The sequence below is a fragment of the Molossus molossus genome, unplaced genomic scaffold (assembly GCF_014108415.1).
Source record: "Molossus molossus isolate mMolMol1 unplaced genomic scaffold, mMolMol1.p scaffold_m16_p_1, whole genome shotgun sequence".
NCBI classification, from domain to species: Eukaryota; Metazoa; Chordata; class Mammalia; order Chiroptera; family Molossidae; genus Molossus; species Molossus molossus.
The window spans coordinates 54,569,151-54,595,242 of NW_023425344.1; the positions used below are offsets into that span (position 1 = coordinate 54,569,151).

General features: G+C 39.7%; 1 pseudogene; it reads left to right on the top strand.

Annotated features, from left to right (window-relative positions):
- Positions 1–4,885: 4,885 nt before the first annotated feature.
- On the top strand, positions 4,886–16,613 carry LOC118626416 (annotated as a pseudogene).
- The last annotated feature ends 9,479 nt before the right edge of the window (positions 16,614–26,092 follow it).

The window sequence follows — 26,092 nt, forward strand, 5'->3', positions numbered from 1 at the left end:
AGACCTTGAGAAAAATACTGTGGCTCATTCATTTCTGGTCATGCTGAAATGTCCATACCCCTACTTGGACGTGGTCTTCTCCAGTGATTATTCAATTGCTGGCCACTGCCACTGCAGGCCATTGGCCATCAATTCTGCCAGCCTGCCTCCAGATGATGACCCAGAGAAACCTCTACAGGACTGCCTGGAGTTAATTGACATAGTACAAATTTCCTGACCAGACTTCAAGGATATCCCACTGGTATCATCAGATGAGGTATTATTCAAGGATGGGAGCAGCTATGTCCAGGAAGAAATCAGGTATGCTGGGGCAGCAGTAGTAACTCTAGACTATGTCATCTGGTCACAGTTCTTGAATAGAGGAACTCTAGCCTTACTGGCTGAACTCATAACCCTAATCCAGGCTCTCTGATGGGGCAAGAAAAATCTACTGCAGATCAGAAAGCTTAGGAGGCAGCCCTAAAACCAACGGGGGCCTCTCTAGATATACTAGGTCATAAAATGACTTTGCCAAGCAGAAACAAGCCATAAAAGAAATCAATGGATGGTGGACACTGCCTGATGGGAGGTTGTTAGTCCCAGAAGCTCTAGGTTGTACTTTAGTAAACCAGCTGCACCAGAATATCTACTTACACCAAACTTACTGAACTCCTGAGAGGAAGATAATGTCCAGTAAGGTCACAGGAAAAGGGAGAAGGTAGAGGGAAGCAGGAATGTGTGGTTCTGAGTAGGGAGGAGGAGAAGAAAAACTGGGGGATGTGCAGACAGCAGGTAGACTGAGTAACCTCTCAGGTTAATGTCAGGGGAAGGACTAGGAAAGTCGCAGAGGGTCTATGAAAGTTAAAGAAGGATTATGCAGAGGAAATAAAAAGATAAGAAAGGATAAAAGAAAGAGACATACATATTACAGGAAGACAGGACATTGGTAATGGAATAACAGTCTGGGATGTAGTAAAAGGAGTTAACAGGTTTAGGCTACTCCTGACCCTTGGATCAGACAACGGCTCTGCCTTTATAGCAAAGAGATCACAGGATATCTCTAAAGGATTAGATATAAATTGGAAGCTCAATTGTGCTTACTGCCCACAGAGTTCTGGGCAGATAGAGCACATAAACAGGACCTGGAAAACTTATCTAAATTACTTTAGAAACTATTGAAAACTGGACCATTCTGCTCCCCTTACCCTCTTACAGTTCTTGCAGGCCCTGCAGTCCACCCAGAAAGCTGTCCATAAATATGTCTGTGATGCTCTGCCTGTGCCCATCTTAAACCCTGTGCCCAGGGACTCAATATGTGTAAAGAAGTTCAACACCCAGGGACTCTGTCCTGGAAGGGACTATACACTGTCATCCTTCCTGCACCAATGGCGTCCCAATCTGGCAGCACCATTCCTGGCTGGGGGGGGGGGGGGACAAAATGGACGCTTCAGGCTTCTCCAGATAAGACTCTTGCATTTATCAGGACTCTGATTTTTCTGGTTATGACTGCTCAGGAGAATCCTTATAGACCTGGGCCCCAATGGAACTGGGAACTTAGAAATGGTCCTACAGAACAGGAGAGGATTAGACCTCTTATTTCTTAAAGAAGAAGGATTATGTGTTGCACTGGAAGAAAAATGCTGTTTTTATGTGACTATTTCAGGGATTATTCAAGAAAGTTTATTATTAATTAGGAAAAATATCGAGGAACAAGAAAGAAAAAGGCGACAATCTGAAAATTGGTTTACAACTCTATTATCCACCATTGCCGGCCCTCTCGCTATATTATGTTTACTCCTAGCCTTTGGGCCATGTCTAATAAACACTCTCATAAAAACTAAGTTGAGTCAACAATTTGACTTGTCAGGAAAACCAGTGGGCAATGACCTGGACCCCAAGGCTAAGGTGACTAGATTCCATTTTTATTGTCAATTAACCTTCCTCGATATTTTTTCAATATTAGATTAATTACCCCTAGAAGCAAAAGAATTTTGCCTAAGATTATAGTTACCCCACATGTTGGGAGGCATTTGCAGTTTCCAAGTATCGATATTTGCAGGCATTTGCAATTTCCAAGTATATCGGTATTTGTAGGCATTTGCAGGTATACTTGTGAGCCCAGCGAATAGTGCTAATTTTGACTTCTATAATCACTGTCACACCTACTATTGTACCAGTCCCCTGTGGAGGGGGGCAGAGGGGGGTTTTCTGTCTTTAAAATCGATGAGCAAGAAGAATTGGCTGCTCAGGATCTGGGTAAGTTGTACCCCCCCAGCCTGCCAGTGTAATGAAGTGCTCCTTTACAATTCACCTGTGCGTCTCTGGTTATCTCACTGACACATTCCAACAATACTACTTGAGTATAATCAAAGACTTTGGTTCTCAACACTAGCTCAACATCAAAATCATTAGGGGATTTTTTTTTAAAGCAGAGATGTCTAGGTATCATCATAGATTTACCAAATCAGAAATTCCTGGGGGAAAGTAACAGCATTATGTTTTTTAAAATATCCTTGAAAAATTCTGTTGTGCTGGTTGAGTTAAGAAGTTACTCTATGGGGTTAAAGTTTTGGAAAGTTAAATGAAATGAAGGGATTCATATCCTTGCTTGTTGGTGGGTCAGATCATGGCTACTTCTCTCTAGGCCTTATGATCACACTTACAAGCTGACCATGCAGTATCAGAAACAGTGAACTTCAGTAGGGTAGAAAGAATTGTCTCATATCTTCTCATCCCAGATTAGATGACAATTAAATGTGATGCATAATACTCTGGTAATTTTCAACTCAGATATGAATTGATAAATGGGAGAGGAAGTCAACATTTCAGAGACATACGAAATATAAATATATTCTTTGTCCCTTTCAGTAGATGATATAATAAGTTTATTGTAATTCTTTGATTGATTTTCTCTATTTCTAGGATCTAAACTAAAAGCTCTAAGTTTGGAGTCAAGATTTTTCCCTTCCCTCTACCCTGTTTCACATGGCTTACTTCTGCTCAAACTCTATGACTCAACTCAGAGCAAGCCTTACCTGACCTCCATGCTGTTTTATGAAACTCTCTAGGGCGCTGTTTTCCCATAGGGGCTTATGTCTATTGTTATCATGACTTAAACACACTACAGTACAGTCATTGCCTATATGCCTGCCTCTGCCTGGACTATAAGGTCCCCGAAGACAAAGGCTGTTTCATATTCTACCTTATATGTGCAGACCCTAACACAGAGCCTAGCACAGAATAAGTGATCAGTAAATATTTACAGAATGGATGAATAAAAGAAGGAAGAGAAGGAGGGTCAGAAGGAAGGGAGGAAGAAAGAAGTGAAGGTAGAATAAGGAAGGTAAGAAAGAAGGAAAAAAGAAAGAAAATAAAGAGGGAAGGAAAAATGAAAGAAAGGAAACTAGAAATACCCTTTGGAGATTATTGTCAACACAACTCTAATCTTGACAGCTAAAAGATGAAAAGTATATTGCAAACTAATCATTATAATAATTAAAAATTGGCAATTATATTACCTTAGATCCCTAGCAATGTAATAAAATTGAAAATTCTTTCTAGGTTTCTTTTATTATTTATGAATTGCCTTTTATTCCAGCTAAATAATTTACAGACATTAATGGGTAAGAAAGGGCAACAGTGCCTCTCAGAGGCCATAGGCAGGAACTTGGGAAGCAGCCAAAATTTCTTTCCCAGAGGCAGAGTGCTCAGCAGGGCTCCTGGGGGAATGGATAAGATAAAGGGCAGGCTCTTGCACAGAGTGGTAATTTGAAGAATGAAGGTAGAAGGTAGGGTATAAAGCAGTATAAGAGAGACTACTGTTTTCACATTATTTATTTCTAGGGCAGTAGATGCAATTTAGTAACTCATGAAATAAGGTCTCAGTGGATGGAATTGAGCAACAGCACCAAAGACAGGACAAAAATCTACATTAAATAAAACAAAAATATTCCACATGCATTACATAATACACTAGTAGTATTTAATCTTACTATTGGACATTCAGTAGACGTATGAGATAAATTCCTGGGTTCACATCTACAAAAGTATTCCCTCCTTACTGGCTTCTCTATTGCTGAATCCTCATTGACTGCTGGAGTACCTGTCATAGAGCACTTGGTAAACAAATATTTACTGAATGAATGAATGAATGAATGAATGAATGAATATGTATGCCTACAAATGTCATTAAGATGAAACTAAGAAATACAGATAAGTGTCCCTGCTTACCTGACAGATAAATGCTTTAGCTGACTAATGTATACCCATGATTTCTCGATTGGGAGACTTTCTGCTGAGCCTTCTGTTCTCAGCATCATCCTGTATTAAACAGAGAAATAATATTAACAATTATCCTTGGAAATAAGAGTAAGCCCAAGCACAATTTAGTGCCTACTAACAACTCATGAGGTAGACAGAAGGCATAAAAAATAAGTAGCCCATTAGGTCCAGAGCATAACTGTAACAGAATCATTGTCTCCTCACCTGCAGGGCATTCGTCAGCCAATGGACCTCCCCTGTTACACTCTTGTTCAGAGGCTATTCCAGTGTTTCACTGCCTCAAATCTCATACTCAACATATGCTCTCTTCTGCTCAGCCTGTGACCTTAACATTTACTTCAATAAGGAAATACAGGTTGTTGGGGGATTTTCTCTTCTCCTCACGGTGCCCTACAAATGCTTCTGAGTCCAAGAGTCCTCTTTCCCATTCCTGTTGTCCCTAAAATGGAGAGCTCCGTCCTTTCCCTGAGCTGCCCTTGCAGAGCTCCACACACAGTGCCTGTTCTTTTGCCTGTATTGGCTCATTCCTCAACAATGACTAGGCTTTTTCTATCCTTAGAAATCTCTCCTTGAGCCCTTTTTCTTGCCTTCTTCTCTCCTCTTCTTTTCAAACTTTCCAAGAGAGATGACAACACGACAGACCTCCTCTTCCACTATTTCCAATCACTCCTCAAATCACAGCATCCTGGTTGAGTGCCCATCATTCCACCAAGACCACGATGATCAGTACTATCAAGGACTTCCACATCAGCATTTGTCCTTTCTGGTCTCACCCTCCACATCTCCCACTGTTGAGTCTCCTGCAGCCATGCAGCATTTGGAGAAGGTACATCACATGGTCTCCCATTCCCACTCTACCCTGAGCTCCCACATAGAGTGACTGCTCTGTGTTATACACTCAACAGATTTCTACCTACGCACTTTTAAACTACATTCTAGTTCATTTGTTTATATTTCTGCCTTCTGTTTCAGATGATCAGCTTCTTGCAAGCAAAGAAAATGTCTGATTTATTTTTGTCTTAAAAGTGCCTGGCACAGTTGTACTTGCCACATAGAAGGTGACCCACAAAATTTTAATAAAGAAATAAAGGGATTAGACAGATATCTAAATATATCCAGAGGCTTTATATAAATTCATTGATTTGTCTGCATACATAAATCAAATAAATAGAAGTATTATCCTGTATCAGAGATGGCTTTGTGTTTTAGACATTACAGAATTTTAGGGCTTTGGGTTACCTTAAAAATAAAAGTGAAGAAAGACAAGGACAGAAAGATAAAGGTATCTGATAAAACCCACGCAACTAATTAGTGGGAAAATAAACCAAGAATCTACAACTCTAAATCCAATACTCTTTATAATACTACATATTTATTTTCTTAAATATTAATTGACTAATTAACTGATCAATAGATATTTTAAAACATTGGTTGAATGCTTACTAAGTGTCAGGATTGTCCAGAGTACTCAAGAAATAAAACAATGTCTAATCTCATGGAGTAGACAATATACCAACACATATAATAGAATGTCAAATAATAACTATTAAGACAAAAAAATGGAGCAATACAGTAGAATGACTAGTGGCTGTGGAGGTCGTGCATTTTTTTTTAATGGGCTGGTAATAAAAAACTTCTCTGAGAAAATAATATTTGAATGGAAAATTGGATTATATTTTAAATTATTATTAAAAAATTTTTTTTCTGTATTGATTTTAGAGAGAGAGGAAGGGAGATAGAAACATCAATGAGAGAGAACATCAATTGGCTGCCTTCTGCATGCCTCCCACTGGGGATTCGGCCCACAACCTGGGCATGTGCCCTGACCGGGAACCGAACTGGTGACCTCTTGGTGCATGGGTTGATGCTCAATCACTGAGCCACACCAACCGGGCACATTTTAAATTATTTTAAGGAGTACACCATGCAATGATGTTGAGAAAAGGTAAGAAAAAGACCCTGTGATATGAGTGATCTTGGTGGGATTGGAAGAGAGTTGTGATGGTCAGAAGTAAAACCTGGTGTTAGTATTCTGGCATGGGTCAGATCATGGAAGGTCTTGGAGACCGCAGTAAAGAGTTGGATGTTACACTGATGTTAGAGGCTTGAGCATCTCCACAAGAAGTAACGGACACAGCTCCTGTCTGATTCTTCCACGAATAGGTCCCAATCAGAACTATCTTATCTTGCACAGCTTATATGACCTGCTTCCCTTTCCTTCGTTTGCCCAGTAATTACCAATTTTTTTATCAACCTATTTACAGTAGTTTAAAAAAGAACTAACTACAAATACATCCTTCAGAGCAAGTATTCAGTTTAAAAGGTGGTTTATAAAAGAACATTATTTGCATTTATCTCTATGTTCTTATTTGAGGTCCTCTCTGTACCTGCCTCCTGTTCTCTTTGCCCACAAAATACCTGGAATTATTGCGCCCTCTTGTGGTAACGTCCAAGTCCTGTAAGTAGGAGACGGACCATTTGCCATCTGCATTTTATTCTCTTGAGGGTGTTAGGGTCTTCTTTATTCATGGTGAGGCTCAACTTCAGGGGTGTGTCTTCTCAATGACCTTATTTAAATTTCTGTGCTTCAAGTGATTTTGACCGTGTGAAATACACATTTTATCTGATATTAATGTTAACATCTCATCTCAGTTCAAAAGCCTTTAGACACGTGCATTTTATCTCTTGTTGAGTAAACCATCCTCCAATTTCACAAACAACTTTACTTTTTTTTTATTAAACCTTTTATTTTGAGGTAGTTATAAATTAACATTCAGTTGTAAAAAATAATACAGAGAAATGCTATGCACCTTTTATTCCGCTTTCATCAATGGTAACATCTTGCAGAACTATAGGATACTATCACAACCAGATTACTGACTGTTGCAATAAAAATACAGGAAATTTTCATCATGACACACACCCTTCGATTTGCCCTTCCATGGGCACACCCATTGCCCTTCTGCCCTTGCCACTCACTTTGCAAGCCACTTATGTTTCCTACATTTCTATAATTTTCTCACTCCAAGAATGTTATTACATGAATGGAATCACATAGTATGTAGCTTTTTAAAATTGGCTCTTTTTTTCACTTAGCAGAGTGATCTGGAGAGTCGTCCAGACTGTTGTGTACACCAATGTGTTCCTGTTTCCCCTTGACATTACCCTCATCGGGGTACGTGGGGGGAGGGCTGTTTTTGTTTTGCTGTTGTTTTGTTTTTGAGAACTTTCTTACTTTCTGGTGCAACAGGCTTATCTTGTGTCATTTCTATCCCCCTGCTAGAATCAGCCATTTCTCCAAGAATCACTGGATCTTTTTACTGGAAAATGGTATTAGAAATCAACATTTGGATGCTGAGTGTGCTCATTGTTAGTGTGGTATTTTTGTTTTAAGGCCCTCTCAGTTTCCAAAGCAAGGTAATAGATGCGTATGTATTAATCCACCTACATCCACATATAACTATTTCCATCTGCATCAATATTAATGTAAATAAGAGTTCTTGCTGATGTCTCCAACCTCAACTCATTACTACATGGATCATCCCAATCTTCTCCTTGCCTGTCCATAACCTTCCACTCCAACAGAGAAAAACGATCCCATAGAACCTGGCTGTGTAGTAGGCTAGATCATCTAGGTGTGTGTAAGTGCACTCTATAATGTTCGCAGAACGACAAAATCGCCCAGAGATGCATTTCTCATAACGTATCCCCATTGTTAAGTGACACGTATATGATGTATATATGTTACATGTGTTTACATATAGACACACCAGAGCACACACTCACATACACTTTTATCCTTGTTTCTCCATTTAGTCACACAGTAGAGATGTATGCCACCTAGGTATATCCACTTTTACTTCATTTTAAGTAAACTGTAAAGAAGCTTCAAGCCAATCTCTCAACCATTTGTTATTTGGACGAGGGTGGGGTGGTCTTGGGAGTTGGAAACCAGGGTTCTTTCTACTCTGTGCTCTGGGTCCAGCAGGGAACAATTGGAGCAGAGAAGTCCTGCAGCAGGCACTTCCTGAGATGGACACAAATCCACATCCTTTAGAAACATAGGTAATGAAATTGCTTATAATTCTAGTCTTTGAGGTCGATTCTTGTGAGAGACCACACAGCAGACCTCTGGAGGGGTAGAGAGGTTCCTGGCAGCAATGAGGCCCGGGACGCAGCCAGCAATTCTGGCAGCAGGACTTCCACAGGGGAGAAGTGAGAAAACAACCTGCTGATGTCTCTGCTGTTGCTAACCAGGGACTAAAAATACCAAGTGATCATGCACAAGCCCACAGGCCTCATCCATCTCTGTCCTCAGAGGAATGCCAGCAAACCTGCACCCCAAGGAACTGTCGGACCAGGGAAAGCAGAGCCCCAGGGAGCCCAGAGGACAGGAGGGAGGCATGGAAATCAGCCCAGGCAAAGATTTTCCCACAGAGAAAAGATTTCATCATCAATTTGAAAAATGCCCTTTTAATTGGAAATCTGCAAATGCTTATGAAATCGGAGTCTTTTCAAAGGAACCTCTATAGCACCTCTTCACTGAAAATACAAGAAAATGTGTGGGCAATTTCAGAACCATTTTACATGTAGAACACTCAGTCTACCAGGTGAAACAATAACTTTTGGGGGGATTCACTTACATATAGTGAGAAACAGAAGGAGTTTCACTAGAAAGGGCAAATCTGGGGGCTCCGCAGACCCGCAGTGGACAAACCACTAGCCATCCATCCTTTCGGTGTCAAATGCTAACCACATGCAAAGACAGTAACTGTCTATACTCTTCTTTCCTGCTCTAGAACACAGGACTTATTCCATGTAAACAATGTGCAATAATAGGCCGCGGTGCCCAATTGAAGAGCAGAAGGCATGATCAATTCTGCAGGGGGTGGACTTGGGTGGGGGTGTTAGGTAAAGTTTTCTTTAAAACAGTGATTTCCTTTGCAGGAAACTTCAAGGGCTCTTTACTTCCTGCCTGAATTGTCCTCATCTTTCATATCCAGCATATCTTCTGTTAATTCCCATCTACTAGGGCTTTTACCCCTGCCCCCCATCTAAGAGACTGACATTGTGAATGTCCACAACACACCTTGGCTCAGCCGCTCTAACTGTACCCTTTCTCTCAGGACCACTCCTGTGGCTCTCAATCACCAGTGCCACATTGTATTTAAAGATGTATCCCAAGTGTCAGGCATGCAGATGGTTGCAAAGTATCCCGCCCTGCAAGACTTGTCTTCTTTAAGACACAAATAAAGGAAGCAGGAATCCCTATATCACATACAGAGGAGTATCCCATGTCACCAAAGACCGAGAGAGCAGGGGACTCCAATTTTCCAGCCACCTTTTGTGCCCATCTGCAGCTGAATTCTTGACATCCCTCTGCATCCCATCTCTTCCTTTACCCGTCTACACACAAGTAGACTTTTCCCCTGTTTCTCGAAACTCCTCAAGTGCCACCCGGAATACAATAGGAATCTATCTACATCTCCGGACAGCATGGCAATCAGCCTAAAACCCACATTAACCCTCCTGATTCTTAAAAGATTCTTCATTTCTGCCATTAGAAACAATTTCTTCCCCCCCCTCCCCTCCTCCTCTCTTCCTCCATCTACCCCCTCCTCCAAGTCTCACAGTTTCCTGGGGGAGAACTAAGTTAAAGGCCTGAAATCACTACTAGTTCAAGGGCCTTTTTGAGGACAAACATAACAAAATTATAAGCACGAAATTAGATACAAGGTCTTAGAAAGTGCTCACACAAGTGACATGCCCTGAAAACTAAGCTTCATTAGCATCTTGTCTATTTGCTTGTTGCTCTGACTCTCTCACGGATGTTAGCTCCCAACACTTCGATTCCTGTTGGTTTTCTTTGGAAAAACCAAGAGAGATCAACTTTTATAACCTGAAAATGTTAAACTGCATTTTCCTAAAAAAATAAAGAAATAGCCCTGGCTGGTTTGGCGCAGAGGTTAGAGCTTCAGCCTGCGGTCCAGAGAGACCCGGGTTTGGTTCCCACTAAGGACATGTACCTCCGTTGCAGTTTGTCCCCAGCCCTGGTTGGGTTGTGCAGGTGGCGACCACGCGATATGTCCCTTTCACGTCGATGTTTCTCTCTCTCTCTCTCTCTCTCCCACTCTATCTGAACAAAAAAATGGAAAAATGTCCTCGGGTAAGGATAAATAAAACATAAAGTAAAATAAATAACAATACTAATGTTCTCTCCATATGTTGCAAAGCCTGCAACCTTTAAATGAACACGTTTAACTTGCATTGTCCATAGCCAGCACACAGATTCCCTCTCCCTCTGTCCACTCAGAAGTCACCACTCTAACCAAGACATACTCACTTTAGATTTCACCTAGAACACAATCCCCTAGACTGAAGAAGCTGGGGCGTACTACTGGATGTTACTACAGCCTGACACTTCCTGCTCACACCCTGTATTAGGTGTGAGTAAACTGAAGGACAACTGATGGGTGCTCCCGTCTAGGTAGGTGCATTTATGGAAAAGAGGCCCAACCCTTTTTTGTGGAATATGAAATAAAAAGGACATCAGATTGGGGTGAAATAGCATGACCTAATTGGTCACACTGAGATTGTTTTTCAATATCCTGTATTTCAGGGTGAAAACTGAGCGGCACATGGTAGGGAGAGGTAGGGTCTACCTGTGAGGACACATGAGAGGAGACTCAGGGGAGTCTGTGTACACAAAGGCAGGCAAATCACCTCCAGCAAGGCCAGGACTCCTAACCTCATAAAGGAGGTTTTCATACACTACCCATTGCTAATTATAACAGCAATAACAAAAATACATACAACTATTAAGAACTTATGACCTAGCATAAATAGTACTTTTACTATGTAGTTTATTTTTCTTGTACAATAGTAAGTGTGGACCTGGAGCAACTGTTTAACAACATCACAGGGACTCCTTCTATCTTCCTATCCCACCATTCTTAAATTTCATCTTCACTGCGGCAAAATGGCTGCTACACTTTCACATATTGTACATATAGTCTCCACTAGAAGGAAAAAAACGGATCTGCAAAAAAAAAAAAAAAGGAAAGTCTGAAGATAATGCTAACCAAGTCTGTTCCTTAAAAACCAACTAACTGTATTTCCTAGCAGTCTCACCAGTAAGTTCCACTATGCCTCACTGGCTGGCTCTGGGTCACTTTGTTACTCCAAGCTGCAAGCATGTCAGGGAGGGTGAGCATTTTAGCTTTCCTGCCTCAGTGACAGAGGAGGTCAAGGGGAAGAGCAAGGTGCTAGCCTCTATCCATTCCTTTGGCTACCGAGACCCACAGAGGGCCTTCTTCCTCATCATTGAACATGCTTTCCCCTTTTCCAGTAGAGAGCACTCCAAAGTCTCATCCAGTTACCCATCGAAGACTGCCCTCAGAGGGAAATCTCACTTTATGGAAACGCAGCAGTGTTTACACCAAGGGGAACTGCTTCCTGTCAGTGCCTGTGATCTTGGTTTGTGGCTACACCATGATCCCCTGTATTAGTCAGGATTCTCCAGAGGAAAAGAACCCATAGGATATACATCTATGCATAAAGTGTATATAATAATAGTACAATATATGAAATGAAGAATCGGTTCATACAGTTATGGAGGCAAAGAAGTTCCACAATCTGCCATCTGCAAGCTGAAGACCCCCAAAATCTGGTGGTGTAATTCAGCCTGTGTCTAAGGCCTGAGAACGAAGGAAGCCAATGGTGTATCCAAAGCCAAGGGCAGGAGAAGATGAGGTGAAATGTCTCAACTCAGCAGTGAGCCAGGAATCCTGAAATAAAGGGGCAAATTATTTTTTCCTCCACCTTTTGTTCTATTCAGGTTCCCAAGGGATAGGATGACGCCCATCAACATTCAGAAGAACAATTCCTTTATTGAGTCCACCAATTCAAATGTTAGTATCTGTTGTAAACACTCTCACAGACACACTCAGACATAATATTCAATCTGAGCACCCCCTGGGCCAGCGAACTTGACACATAAAATTAACCATCACACCCCTCAATGCCTGTTTTTGTGGTACATTCATGGAGAAACCATCAGTGTGAATAGAAGTTTCCCAGTTTAAGTACCCCACCCTCTCACTCAAATACAAGAGATAGAGCTAAAGCATATTCCTAGGCTTCTTGGCAGTACTTTCAAAGTCTGGTTTAGTGGTGTGTGTGTGTGTGTGTGTGTGTGTGTGTGTGTGTGTGTGTGTGATAGTACTAGATGTTTTTCATATGATACAATTTTATGAGAGTATTACTTCTGAAGCCAGTTCTTTTCTGTTCTCCTAATACAAAAATAACACTCCCGTTTAAAGACTATATTAGGGCAATTATCCTCAAGTATGATTAAGGAGCTAAGAAAATAGCAAACGGCATCCTTATGGCAACATATAGGCAGACTGCATTACACTTGAATTGCCATGGCCCATGTAAGAAGAAAAAATAAAAGAAATGCGATGTTGTTCCAATTCTAAAACCTCCAGCTGCCTATCCCAACAGTTGTGGATCGTCCACAAACATGAACTGTTTATTTTATTCCCATTTATTTTGAACAGTCACATCAGAAAATGTTTTATTACATAATAAATGCATCCAAATTATTTCATCGAAGGGTTCATGATTCAGAAATGAAAAAATCCTAGATTAGAAAGCTTCGTTAGCATTTCTGTGTCTGTCCACTGGTGCTGTAAATGATTTCTCAAGTCGACATTTACATTCCAAGCTGGGATTGCTCTCAGAGGATTCTGAAATGCTTTCTATATTTGGTTGAACTGCTCCAGAAACCAAAACATGCACATTTAATTTAAAAAGAACATGCCATGCTTTACATGTAATTCTAGCTCCCTGTTCCCCTTATATTTTTCTTCCACGGGAAGGGGGGGGGGGTGAATTCAAGCTATAGTGAACATTGGCCATTTGGCTGCAGACCAAAAATATCCCAAAGACCTGTGGCTTTCTGGGAAAACAAGCCTGGTCACCAGATGGCCTGGTCAAAGGGCTAGGTACACAAAGGGACCTCATCACGGGATGGGGCTGAGTCAAGATTATTATTCTCTCCCTCATCACCTCACCTCCATTCTTAAGAAGCACTCAAGCACACAGAACAGGTGTTGAGTGAGTATCTAAAAATTAAGAAAATGTGCAATGCAAAGACTGCTGATTGTCTTCCAATATTATTTCCCCTTCTTCCTTTTCATTCCTGAGTATTAGCTGAGCCTCTAGGGGGGCTCATGTAGCCAGGTGGTGGTAAATGGGGTGGGAGAGGAAATTATTCTTCAGAGGAAGCTGCCTGGCCTCCAATTTTCCCCTTTCTTTGGACTGAACAATTTTGAACATGCAGATGAAGACACATTTTTAGAGATAGTAAAACCACAAGATAAGGGATCATGGCTCTTTGAATGACATCATGGAGCAAAGCCACCTACTTCTAGGATGCTACAGAAGAGAAAATTAAGCCTATATTTTGTTTGAGCCACTGTATTTTTTGATATCTTTATGACAGCAATTCAATTTCTGTTCCTACTTATACCCAAAGCAATTAATTCAACATGCATTCCATCATCTTCATTCTGCCATTGTACTACACTCACAATGTAGAAAAAGATGAAAACGCATACTTCTTGCCGTCATGTTGCTTAAAAACTAGTAAAAAAAAAAAAAAAGTATGTACAGAAGGAACTAACTACAAATCGAGAGAGGGAACAGTAGTGCTTTGGGGAAGGAAGAGAGCACCACGTCCTGTCAACCCCTCACACTGCCAACCAATACTGCTTCTTGAGTACCCATTGTGTGGAATAATGAGCCATCCTCCACAAATGTGAGTACAGTGCCCGGCTGGTGTGGCTCAGTGGTAGAGCGTCGACCCATGCACCAAGAGGTCACTGGTTTGATTCTCAGTCAGGGCACATGCCCAGGCTGTGGGCCCGATCCCCAGTGAGGGGCATGCAGGAGGCGGCCAATCGATGTTCTCTCATCATTGATGTTTCTATGTCTCTCTCCCTCTCATTACCTCTCTCCCTAAAATCAACAAAGGAAAACAAAAAACAAAAAACAGTGAAGTTTGCGTTCACTCCTCTTTCCTACCTGCTTTATATTCTTCTTCACCCACCGGGTGCCCAGAGCCTTCATGCTGCTACAGGCCTTCCTTGAAGAGCCCCATCAGCTTCAGGTGGTACTCCATGTCCACATTCCCGTCAAAATGTGTGTGTCCAGTGCCCTTGTTCCTTCGGTTCTTACTAATTGGATGACCTAAAAAGAGTCAATATAAGCCCTAGTGTTAAAGGTATAGTGGGTTGCTTCTTCTCTAATAATAATGGCTAACATTTGCTAAACACTATTCTAAGATCTTTATATGTAGCTCATTTGAGATTCACTGCAATGCCTGCTGGAATGTACTGTTAATAAGAAAAATGAGGCTCAGAGAGCTCAGCAACTTACCTAAACTCACAGAGCAAGTAAGTGGTCAGTATCTGACCCAGGCAGTCTGATTCCCGAGCTTCTAGAATCTGTGCTCTTAACCATCACATTGCACAGCTTTTAGCATTTGATCTGTCACGTTTGGAAAACAAGAGCTTTGAATGCTAAGCGATGTTACTGTAGGAGTTAAAGCTGCTTTGGCAGAACCATCAGGAAAGGAAATTTGGTGTTAAAAAGTCCTCACATCAGACTTTATAGATAAGACCCTGTGAATTATGTGTCAAACCAAGCCCACTATCATCTTACAAAGTTACATGGAGACTCTTAGGGAGATACAAGACAGATTTCCTCATCTTATGAACTTACTACCTGAAAGACACCTGCAGCATTTGTCTGTTCTGTGATGATCTGGTTATTCTTTAAGAAATGAGTGGACTCCTATAAATAGAAGAGAATCTATTTAGGTACCATTCTATGGGATGGTCATATTTCCCAAAGCCAGGAGCATTTGCTCACCTCCTCTTCATTCCACTGGTGAGGGAAGAATTCCCTCCGTAGGATACAGGGAGGATTGGACACACAACACCTGACCCAGGATAGAGGCACTCAGAGTCCTGGGGGAGAACACTGCAACCACCTGGAGACTTTCACTTGAGAACAGAATGAAAAAGCAGGGGTCCAGGGGGCAGGTTTTGAAGTAGCAAGAGGGTGAAATAGCTCCAGGTTTCTGTGGAAGGATGTGATTCCTGTTTTAATAATCCTTCAGGCAGGCAGGGAACTAAAGCCTATTATTGACGGATGAGTAAGCACTGTGCCTGGTCACTGTGATAAGGGGGGTTGCTTGGCCAGGGGACTATCCACAGAGTATTGAGGGAAAGAGGAGGTTGTGGTTAGCCATTCAAAGTTCTCCTAGTTTTTGTTTGTTTTGTTTTTAAGAGAGAGAGGAAGGGAGAGAGAAAGAGACAAAGAAACAAACATCAATGTGAGAGAGAAACATTGATCACCTGCCTCCCACATGCGCCTCAACCAGGGACGAGCTGGCAACCAGGGTACTGCCCTGACCAGAATTGAACCTGCCACCTTTGAGGGCACAGGACAAGGCTCCAACCAACTGAGCCACACTGGCCAGGGCAAGAAATTTCAATTTCAGGCCTTAGACCACAAGAAAGGAGGGAGTCATGGAGGTAGGAAGCTGTGTTTACATACACACTCATAATCACATTGAATCATCTGATGAGAAAGTTACTCTCTTTTCAGGTCTTATTCAGTCCCCAGATTTTGACAAGGAGGGTGTATGAGGTCTGTGCCACTGAGCATTTACCGCCTTTCTAACCTTACTGATCTCCCTTTCTGACAACCACAGAGCAAGCCCAGCACCTGCTCCTTAGGCAGCTAATACTGTCCACTCAGAATATAAAAATATCATTTTCTTTTCATTTCATTAATACTTGTTGTTGACCTTCCACTTCTAATGTGTGATACTGATTTTTCCATTATGTGATAGTTGCCTTTTAAAATAAATATACATTATTTCCCAGGAGCCGTCCAGGCCGCTAGGTGAGCACCATACACTTCTGTTCCCATTTATTTATTGCAGAAGGAGCTTTCTGAAGCAGTGTGGGGCTTAGTGTGGTCTTCGTCAGCTTCTACCACAGTGCAGTGGCCAGGGCCAAAAAGTGCAGAAGGTGAGGGTACAGCCCATCAACCTCATCTTCTGATACCTGCAAAGTACATCTCAGACTCAAGTGTGGCTTTATGAGCAAGTGAATATGTGGATAGAGGGCTGTATGTTTGGTTTTGATGAGTATATGGACCTCATATTAGATGATGCAGAGGAGTTTCATTCTAAAACAAAGTCAAGAAAACAACTAGGTCAGATTATGTTAAAAGGAGATACTAATATTACTCTGCCCCAAAGTGTCTCCAACTAGAAATGACTAATGAAGTAAGGAATTGTTGAGAAGCAATAGTTTATGTTTTAGGTGTCCTTTGTTGAGAGTATAGTTCTTCAACATTTATTCCTATTGTTTGATTACCCTTATGTTATTACCAGATGACAATAAAGGCTGTGGAATTGTGTTTATTAAAATAAATAAAAATGCAAGCATTAAAGAAATAGTGAATAAATAATATTACAGACAATAGTACAGAAAGAAGTAAAATTGTTAAACAAAGCACTAACATTTGGAAAATTCTTCTATAAAGGGTAGAGTGGTCCATCCACTCTAAACACAATGCTAATGATTCTTAATGTTAACTGAATTCATTAAGTTCGAGTAATAACACTCTCTGAAGAGGTTATTTTTAATTCAAGACACTCAATAACTAAAGACCACCAAAATGTCTAGTTGTAAAAATCAGAACTCATTCTAAGGAATCAATAATATACAATTTACCAAACAGCACACACACCAATAAACACATTTCTAACCATTGTTTTCATCAGTCCAAGACAGAAATAAATATCAAGTTTGTCCTGGTTCTAATTCTATTGTCCATTAAGATACACTTTAACTTCTCTGTCATAGGTTTTATGTACTCTTTTTCTTGTTTCTGAAATGATACAGCACAGTGCACAGAAAAGAATTCAAACTTTATAGCTAATCAGACCCAGGTTCAAATTCTGACTGTGCTACCCATTTGCTGGGTGACTTTGGGCAAATTATTTAGCCTCTCTGAGTCTAATTTTCTCATATATAAAGTGAGAATTATAATTCATTTTAAGAGATGTTGTGAATATTAGAATAAATTCTTGAAAAGGCCCTGGTGCAGTACCTAGAGACCACAAGTCCCTGAGAGCTGGCAAATGCAACCACTGCTCAACGTTTGGGGTTTAAAGTGTAGTGGTTCTCTGCCTGGACTTTAGTTGACATCTAGTGCTTTACTCTCTGTAATTCTCTTATTTGTTAGCACAGAAACATGACATTCAAGGACCCTGTAGAAAGAAAATTTCTTCTTTACTAATGCTTTCTGGCAAAATGCCTCTTCGAAAAATGTTCGTTCTAGTTACAGTTGAACTGAGAGGGTTTCTGTCAATAAACATGGCTACAAATAGGGAGAAAATATCTCTCCTGATCTTTTATCTGCTAAGAGCAAAGTGTCCAAGCGTGAAGCTTCTGAAAAGCCCACAAGAAGGTTTGAGACTGGAAAAAAAATTATCAGTACCAACACACAAAAATAAAAATCTTACCAAATTAAAACTGGTCAAATTTTACTTAAATAATCACAAAATATAAAGTTATATTGTAATGAGCTCAATGGTAGCCTCAAAGATAATCAGACTCTAATCTCTAGAAGCCTATAAATGTATTTGTAGATATGAGTAAGTTAAAGATTTTGAGATGAAGAGATAATCCTAAATTATCTGAGTGGGCCTTAAATATAAGTGTCCTTATAAAAGACAGATAAAGGCTGTCCAGCCAGTGTGGCTCAGTGGTTGAGCATTGACCCATGTACCAAAAGGTTGTCAATTTGATTCCTGGTCAGGGCACATGCCCAGGTTGTGGGCCAAATCCCCAGTTGGGGGGCATGCAGGAGGCGACCAATCGATGTTCTCTCTCATCGATATTTCTCTCTCACTCTCCCTCTCCCTTCCTCTCTCTCTAAAATCAATAAAGAAAAAAAATATAGAGGTAAAGGAGATTGTACACTCAGTGAATAAAACAATGTGAAAATGGAGGTAAAGATTGGAACAATGTGGCCACAAGCCAAGGACTGCTGGCAGCCTCCAGAAGAAGGAAAAGTCAAGAAACAGATTTTCCTCTAGAGCCTCCAAAGGCAGCATGACTCTATCAGTACCTTGGTTTCAACCCACTGAAACAGATTTGGGACTTGGGGACTGTGAAAGAATACATTTCTACTGTTTTAAGTCATTCGGTTTGTTATAGCAACTACAGGAAACTGATACATATACCAATTTGTCATCAACACCTCAACTCTCATATAAATAATAATAAATGTAAGTCATAAAACCATGAATTCTTAACAGCACTTAACTTTGTAAAAGTCCGTTTATAAATTTTATAGCATAAAATTATATGTAATATTGCAATAGAGTAAAATGCTTGAACTCTCTGACTCTGTCTTATTCAAACCTGCTTTTTTCCTATGTCCTTCAGGCTACTCGCTTCTGCTTAGTCTGCATATAGACATGCTAATCATCAGAGGGATTTTTCTTGCATCTTGAGGAAATAAGGGAAGTATTGTATTATTTATCATAGATTTCCAGGAATCTCAGGACCAGGTTAACATCAACTATTACCCCTGCTGGCACCCAGATGCCTGAGGTGGTCAATCATCTCTTGCCCCTCCATTTCTCTTCCTTTGACATAAAAAAATGCCTGAATTCTATAGTTTCCTGAGATGGATTTGAGGATTAGGTCTCCCATCTCCTTGGTTGACACCTTCTTGATCTGTAAACCTTTTCTTAATCCAAACCATGACATTTTGAATTTCAGCTTATTGAAGCATTGGGCACACAAACTTTCAACTGCTTACAATATGAAAAGTGGGTATATTTCATGTATTTTATATGGTGAAAAATGGAGATCCTAGGAATTTGAGCACCCGAAATGTTCCTGGATTTGTGAGTCCTGAGACACACCCTAATTATTCAGAAACACTTTAGTGGCATCTCCTGGGATAAGTAGTTGGTATTAAAGGCTAATTTGCTATTTAGTTACAGATCCCTTGCCCTCCCTCTCAAATACCAAAAGAGGGAGAGCAAGCACATGGCGAGAGAAAATAATAAATTTGGTGAGAATAACATTTTTTTCCCCAGTTTCACTATTGATTAGTTTTCTTATAAAGACTGTTCAAGTTATAAAAGGCATTTACTCACAACTACAACAGTTTGGGCTTTGCCTATAACTCAGAATGAGTTTGCTTTCTGCAAGCTGTTGTTCTCTGAGAAATTTTCAGGGTTAGAACATTTAATGATTTCTTTGGAAGAATGAGAAGACAAATTAATTGAAGATGAGAGGCAGCGGAATGTTGGGCAGAACACCCTGGCTGAGCAGTGTGAACTTGGGTGCACCTGGCTGTGTGAGCTCAGTGTACTCATCCTACCTGAACACTGTCCTCGTCTGTAAGCCCAGGGGTGGTGCCCGGACCTCGAAGGATACCTTTCCCTTTAAAAAATTCGACTTCAGTGCATCAGAAAAATGTCAATCAGTTAGACATTCCCTCTAGCTGATAATAAATGGATGCTTTCCCCCATTTTACACTTTTCTGCAAATCTTGAAATTTTTGATAATGAACAATATTTCCCTTCAAAATCAGAAAAGAGGAGGAGTAAAAGGGGCACTTTAAATTGCATTTCATTTATGTTTATCTTCTAAAAGTGAAGCCTGAGCCCTGGTTTCTTTGCTTAGGTGCTCACTTACCAGCAAGGTTCCTGTTTTGGCACTGACCGTCTCAGCCCTGGTCCATGATCCGCTAGCCAAGGGTCTGGCTGCAGAAGCGAGTTGCCCTCTTCACTCTGCATCTCCCCTCTGGAGAGTCACTGGGATGCCAAGGGCACCTTACAGCAGGGCTTATTGACGTCTCCGTCTATCGTGAGGAAACTGAGTGAGCCAGCACTGAAAGACAAGTTGTAACAAAACCTGCCATTTATACAGCAGCTTTTTTGTTGTTTTTGTTTTTTGGTACGTGCCCCTAGAGGGAACTGAACCCAGGACTCTCTGGTCTGTAAGCCGATGTGCCAACCACTGAGCCAAACCAGCCAGGGCAACAGCAGCATCTTTTAACTGAGACTAATTTAATTCCTAGTTTTCCTTTGTCTTATGAGATGATGGTCTGAGAAAACTTGCTTTGACTCTGGGTGATTTCTAAATAACTACAAATCTTTATTATTCTTATCAAACGCTTGCATGTGATCTTTTATTCAGGTAGAGACTAATCTGCAGGTTTGGCAGCTTACATCGGGAGAAGCGTAATTTACCTTTCTACAGAGTTTCAGTCTTGTCATCACAAGCACCACTAGATTCACCTTTGGATGTAATTAAAGTAGGGTTCACCCAGCTGATAATTCAAAGCCCACAGATTCAGTTTTGTCCTTTTTCTTCGTTTTCTCTTACTTACCTAGGTAGTTAAGAAATACAAACCTCTGAATTTATTCAAAAGCCATCACAGATCATTGTCTAGCATAAACTACTTCTAAAAGTACTGTTGCCATGGAAACAGATTCCTATCATACATTTCCTTTCAACTAATGCCTGACTGGAATAATCTCAGCAGTGGATAGCAAAACCTGTTTATTAAAAGTTGTTATTAATTTGGGCAAACTGAATCATACATATCCGTCTTGGCTAGAGTTGTTTTTTGTTTTAACTCAAGTTTCTAGATGATTTTCACTCTGTGAGTTATTTCCTTCCGAAGCTGATTACCAAAGGAAACAGCGGGGTGAGAAGAGGAACAGCCCAGTGAGAAAACAGAAAAGGGCTCTGAGCACAGGCCTTAGGGCTACTGGGGGTCTCCACCCCCCAACATGAACCCACATAAGATTTTGCTAGAAAGAAGTAGGACTTGGGAGATTTTATTTGTTTAAGAATTGGCAAATGGGACTGGTTAATGGTAGCTATAGTAACAAAATGCATTGTTTTTATATTCTATGACGGCTCACCCCATCAATTCTTCACATCCACATCCATTAATTCTAGTCCTCACAGGAGAGAGAGTATTATTTCATTTTTATAGAAGAGATCGATGACCCTGCCCAAAAAATTATCTTCCCCTTCCTCATCTTCTATTCAGAACTAGGGTTTCTAGATGATTTTCACTCTGTGAGTTATTTCCTTCCAAGGCTAATTACCAAAGGAAACAGAGCAGGGTGAGAGAGAAACAGCTCAGGGAGAAAAGGAAAAGGGCTCTGAGCACAGGGCTCCACCTCCATGACCAGAACCTGTATTTTCCCACATTTTTTCACACAAAAACAAACAAACAAACAACAACAAATATATATATATAATGTTATTGCTTCATTCTCTCAAGAAACTTAGGCTACATTCCTCTAAGACTGGTTCAGAAACCATTGCCTAGATTAACTCCCCTCACTAAGTATGAATCACTGATCTAAAACAGACCCTGCATACACAGTTTCTCATGTTTATTCAACATTATTCATTCCAAAAAGACATGAGAGATATAGATCTCTCTCTATATATGTAGATACATAGAAATGTATAAAAATAGTTATAGATCTATATAAAGAGAGAGAGAAGTAGATATAGTTATAGCTCTATATAGATATATAAATGATCTGCTCCCAAATGATCTTTCAAACATTCTTCCTTACACACACACACACACACACACACACACACACACACACCAAAACCCTCCAGAACATGCTATGACATAAGTTAACATCTCTTGAGATTGAGATGCCATCTCTTTTCCAGGTTAAAGTTGCCACCAACTCAGCAGTGCTGAACACTTCATCTATGAATTGGCCTCCAGTAGATCATAAAATAACAGTTAAAAATGTGAAAGGCCTGAAACTTCCCCACTAAGTATACTGAAAACCCAGTATGTTCCAGAATGAAATGAAGCCAACCAAACAATAAAAGGTCAAGTAATCCCTTTTTATGAGATTTTTTAGCAATGGTTCAGAAATGACAAATCCATAATCATGGCCTCTTTAAATCTGGAAGGGTTATTAATGGTATTGAAATTAGTACCTTCAACTTACAGATAAGAAAACTATAATGTAATAATAATAATAACTTAAAACGCAGACCTTCAAATGGGAAACATTGTTATTTTACAACATCTACTTCAATAGCTAACAAAAGCTATATTCTTGCAATTGTACCTTGATGTAAAAATATGAGAACAGAAAGAGTAATACAAAATTGTCTATTTCATAATAATCTATTTAAACCAATTTTGTTGAATTGTGTCTGTTTTGATGGAATGATCCCCAACTGGGAAAACCTCTCTTTTAGACCTGGCTCCAACAAGCATATGAATTTGGATAATTCAATCCTCCACAATCTTCTGGGTTTTTGGTGTGTTTGTTTGTTTGTTTGTTTGTTTGTTTTATTTTGTTTTTTTCTGTACATTAAGGGAGAAGAGAACTAGACTACAGTTGGTGATCTCTTAGTCTCCTTCCAGCCCTGAAATGCAATCTTGTGATTCCTCTATACTGTGAAGGAGAAAAAGGGGTTGGAGGCAGCGACCTTATATGTACTCAAATCCTAAAATGTAAAACCCAACTCTGAGCCTAAATCTCAAATGTATTTTTTTTTTTACTATGGTAAAGTAATTTTCATGTTGAATAAAATCTCTACCTCTTTTATCACAAACAGTAGGTGCATATACCCAAATAATATAATAAGCCACTAGAAAAACAAATTGTGTATCAGGACGGCTATTGCCCTCAGGAAAGAGTATGAAATGATCTTCCTCCACTGTTAGTTTTGCTGCTTTTCAAATCAAAGCCCTTAAAGATACTAACTTCATTAGTATTCCCAAAGTGCCTATTAGCACACGGATCCTAGGCCCCTTACTGTAACTGATAAATGAAAATGTTGGCTAGAGCAGGGAGGGAAAAGATGTCCAAGTCAGCCCAGGCTTTCATAATAAAATACCATAAGCTTGATGACTAAATAACAGAAATTTATTTTCTCACAGTTCTGGAGGCTAGACAGTCCAAGATCAAGGTGCTGGTCAATTTGTTTCTGGTGAGAGCTCTCTTTCTGGCTTACAAGCAGCTGGCTTCTCACTGTGTCCTCACAAGACCTTCACTCAACACTTGTACATAGAGAAAGACAGATCTCTCTCTCTCTCTCTCTCTCTCTCTCTCTCTCTCTCTATCTCTCTCTCTCTCTTCTTATAAAACCACTAATCCTATTGGATTAGACTCCCTCCACCTCCCTCCCTACCCTCATTGAACTTAATTACTCCACAAAGCCCTATCTCCAAATACACTGGTTAGGGCTTCAACATAAGAATTTTGGTGGAACACAATTCAGCCCATAACAGAGGAAACAATCTTTAAAAAGCTGTTCTCAACCTGTGGGTCGCTACCCCTTTGGAGATCAAATGACCCTTTCACAGGGGTCGCCTAAACATAACAGTAGCACAATTACAGTTATGAAGTAGCAACGAAAGTAATTTTATGGTTGGGGGTCACCACAACATGAGGAACTGTAATATTAAAGGGTCGTGGCATTAGGAAGGTTAAGAACCACTGATCTAAAATTTTAACAAACTCTCCAGGTTATTCATTTGCACACTAATATTTGAGAACAACTGACTAGGCTCCAAAGAGAATTAATTTATCTTTAAACAGCAAAATTTGAGATAGCATATTCTTTCCGATTTTTAGATCATAATGAATAAAATTATGGAAGGAAAAAGAGAGAAACAGGCAAAGAGAGCAACAGGAACAAGGATAGAGAGAGAATGTGACAAGTTAAAATGAGATTTATATGAAGCTTGTCTTTTAAAAACTCATGAACAAACTAAAGACAACTATGTCAAGGGGACATAGGTGTCATCTGAAAGAGTTTCTGTGGCCAAAGCTGGAATAACTTAAGCAACTAAATAAGTAGTGTTGGATTATAACCCAAAATGTAAAATAAACATCCATGAATCCATACTAATATAAATACATGATAGTAAATAATGACCAGACAAATCTCCCATGTAGACGAATTTAAAATAATTTATGTAGATACTTTACCTTCAAGTTGGTGGAACATAACACCCCAACCCTTATGTGTGGGTTATGACACATAGTGACTTTCTTCCAACGAATACATTATGGAAAAGGTGCAAAGAAAAGTAACTTTACCATGATGAAGAAACCTGACAAACACCACCTCAGCAAATGGTCAGGGCCAACAGCAATACTGATAAGTCATGTTGATAGTATGTACCCTTGATACAATGTGATAAAAATGGCACTTTACCTCTGTAGCCTGCAGACAACCCATGATTCTAGTCTAATCATAACAAAAACATCAGATATATCCAAACTGAGGGACATTCTACAAAATACCTTACTCCTTAAAACTTCCTAGATCTTTAAAAACAAGAAGGCTAAGAAATTGTCATAACCAAGAGGAGCTTAAGGAAACATGACATAAAATATAATGTGTTATCCTGGATGGGAACCCAGAACAAATGAACACAAGCCATTAAGTAAAATACAAGGCAATCTAAATAAAGTATGAACTTTAAGTTAATAATAACATGTTATTATGGGTTCATTAATTATAACAATTGTACCATATTAATATGAGATGTTAATAATAGGAGAAACTAAGTGTGGGAGTATATAAGAATCCTCTGTAGTATCTTCACAATTTCTCTGTAAATATTTGTTCTTAAAATTAAGTTTAGCTCTGCTGGTGTGGCTCAGTGGTTGAAGGTCAATCCATTTACCAAGAAGTCGCAGGTTCAATTCCTGGTGAGGGCACATGCCCAGGTTGTGGGCCCAATCCACAGTAAGAGGCTTGCAGGAGGCTGCCAATCAATGTTTTCTGGCACCAATGTTTCTATTTCTCTCTCCTTCTTTCTTCCTCTCTCTCTAAAATCAATACAGAAAAAAATTAAAAATAATTATAATAAAGTTTATTTTATAAAGTGATTTAAATGAATCAGACTCTAAATGTAAAGCAATTTTAAGAATAATTTAATTAATTAATTTTGACTAATTCTTAAAGAGTTTTTTCAATAGGAATAAAGTAAGAATTCTATATAAGAAATGGGGGGAAAATAAACCTTTAAGGAAAAAAAAAACTGTAATGCCTCCTCAACCTGAAAAGCAGATTGCATAATAAATTGCAAAAATTAGATAAAAGTATTTCCTTTATGTTAGATGCTATATTGCAAGTACATTTAAAATTAGGAAGGCATAACATTTATTTCATTGACATCTGTCTTCCGAAGAGCTCACAATGTTTGAGTGTCAATTAAAAAAATGATGCATATGAAAATCTTTAGTGAGGCAAATTTACTATGAAATTACTGCCTAGGTAATACTTTATTTCAATGGTATTGAGTTTCTTCATAATTGTTGAGGCTTTTAGTTAGAATTACCAAGCATAGAAAATGCCTTAGACAACACATTTTTAATTTGCAATGACAGTATATTAATGGAATCACATATTATATTCTTTTGCCCATATATGACACTCAGTAGGCACCTAGTAAAATAAAACATTGAATGAATGAATGAATGAAGTTGCTTCTCATTGCTTCATTCAGTATACTGTCTAAATTTGTCTCTTGACTATCCCATGGGTGTGAGCATCAGTCAGTTTGGTATCTTAGCTTTCTTCTAAATGTATCATCTCACACTATTATTCTCACTGGAAGGATGGATTATTGCAGACAGAGCTCTCTGTGTCTCTGGACTTGTATAGCTGCTTATATACAGGGTAGGGCAAAAGTAGGTTTA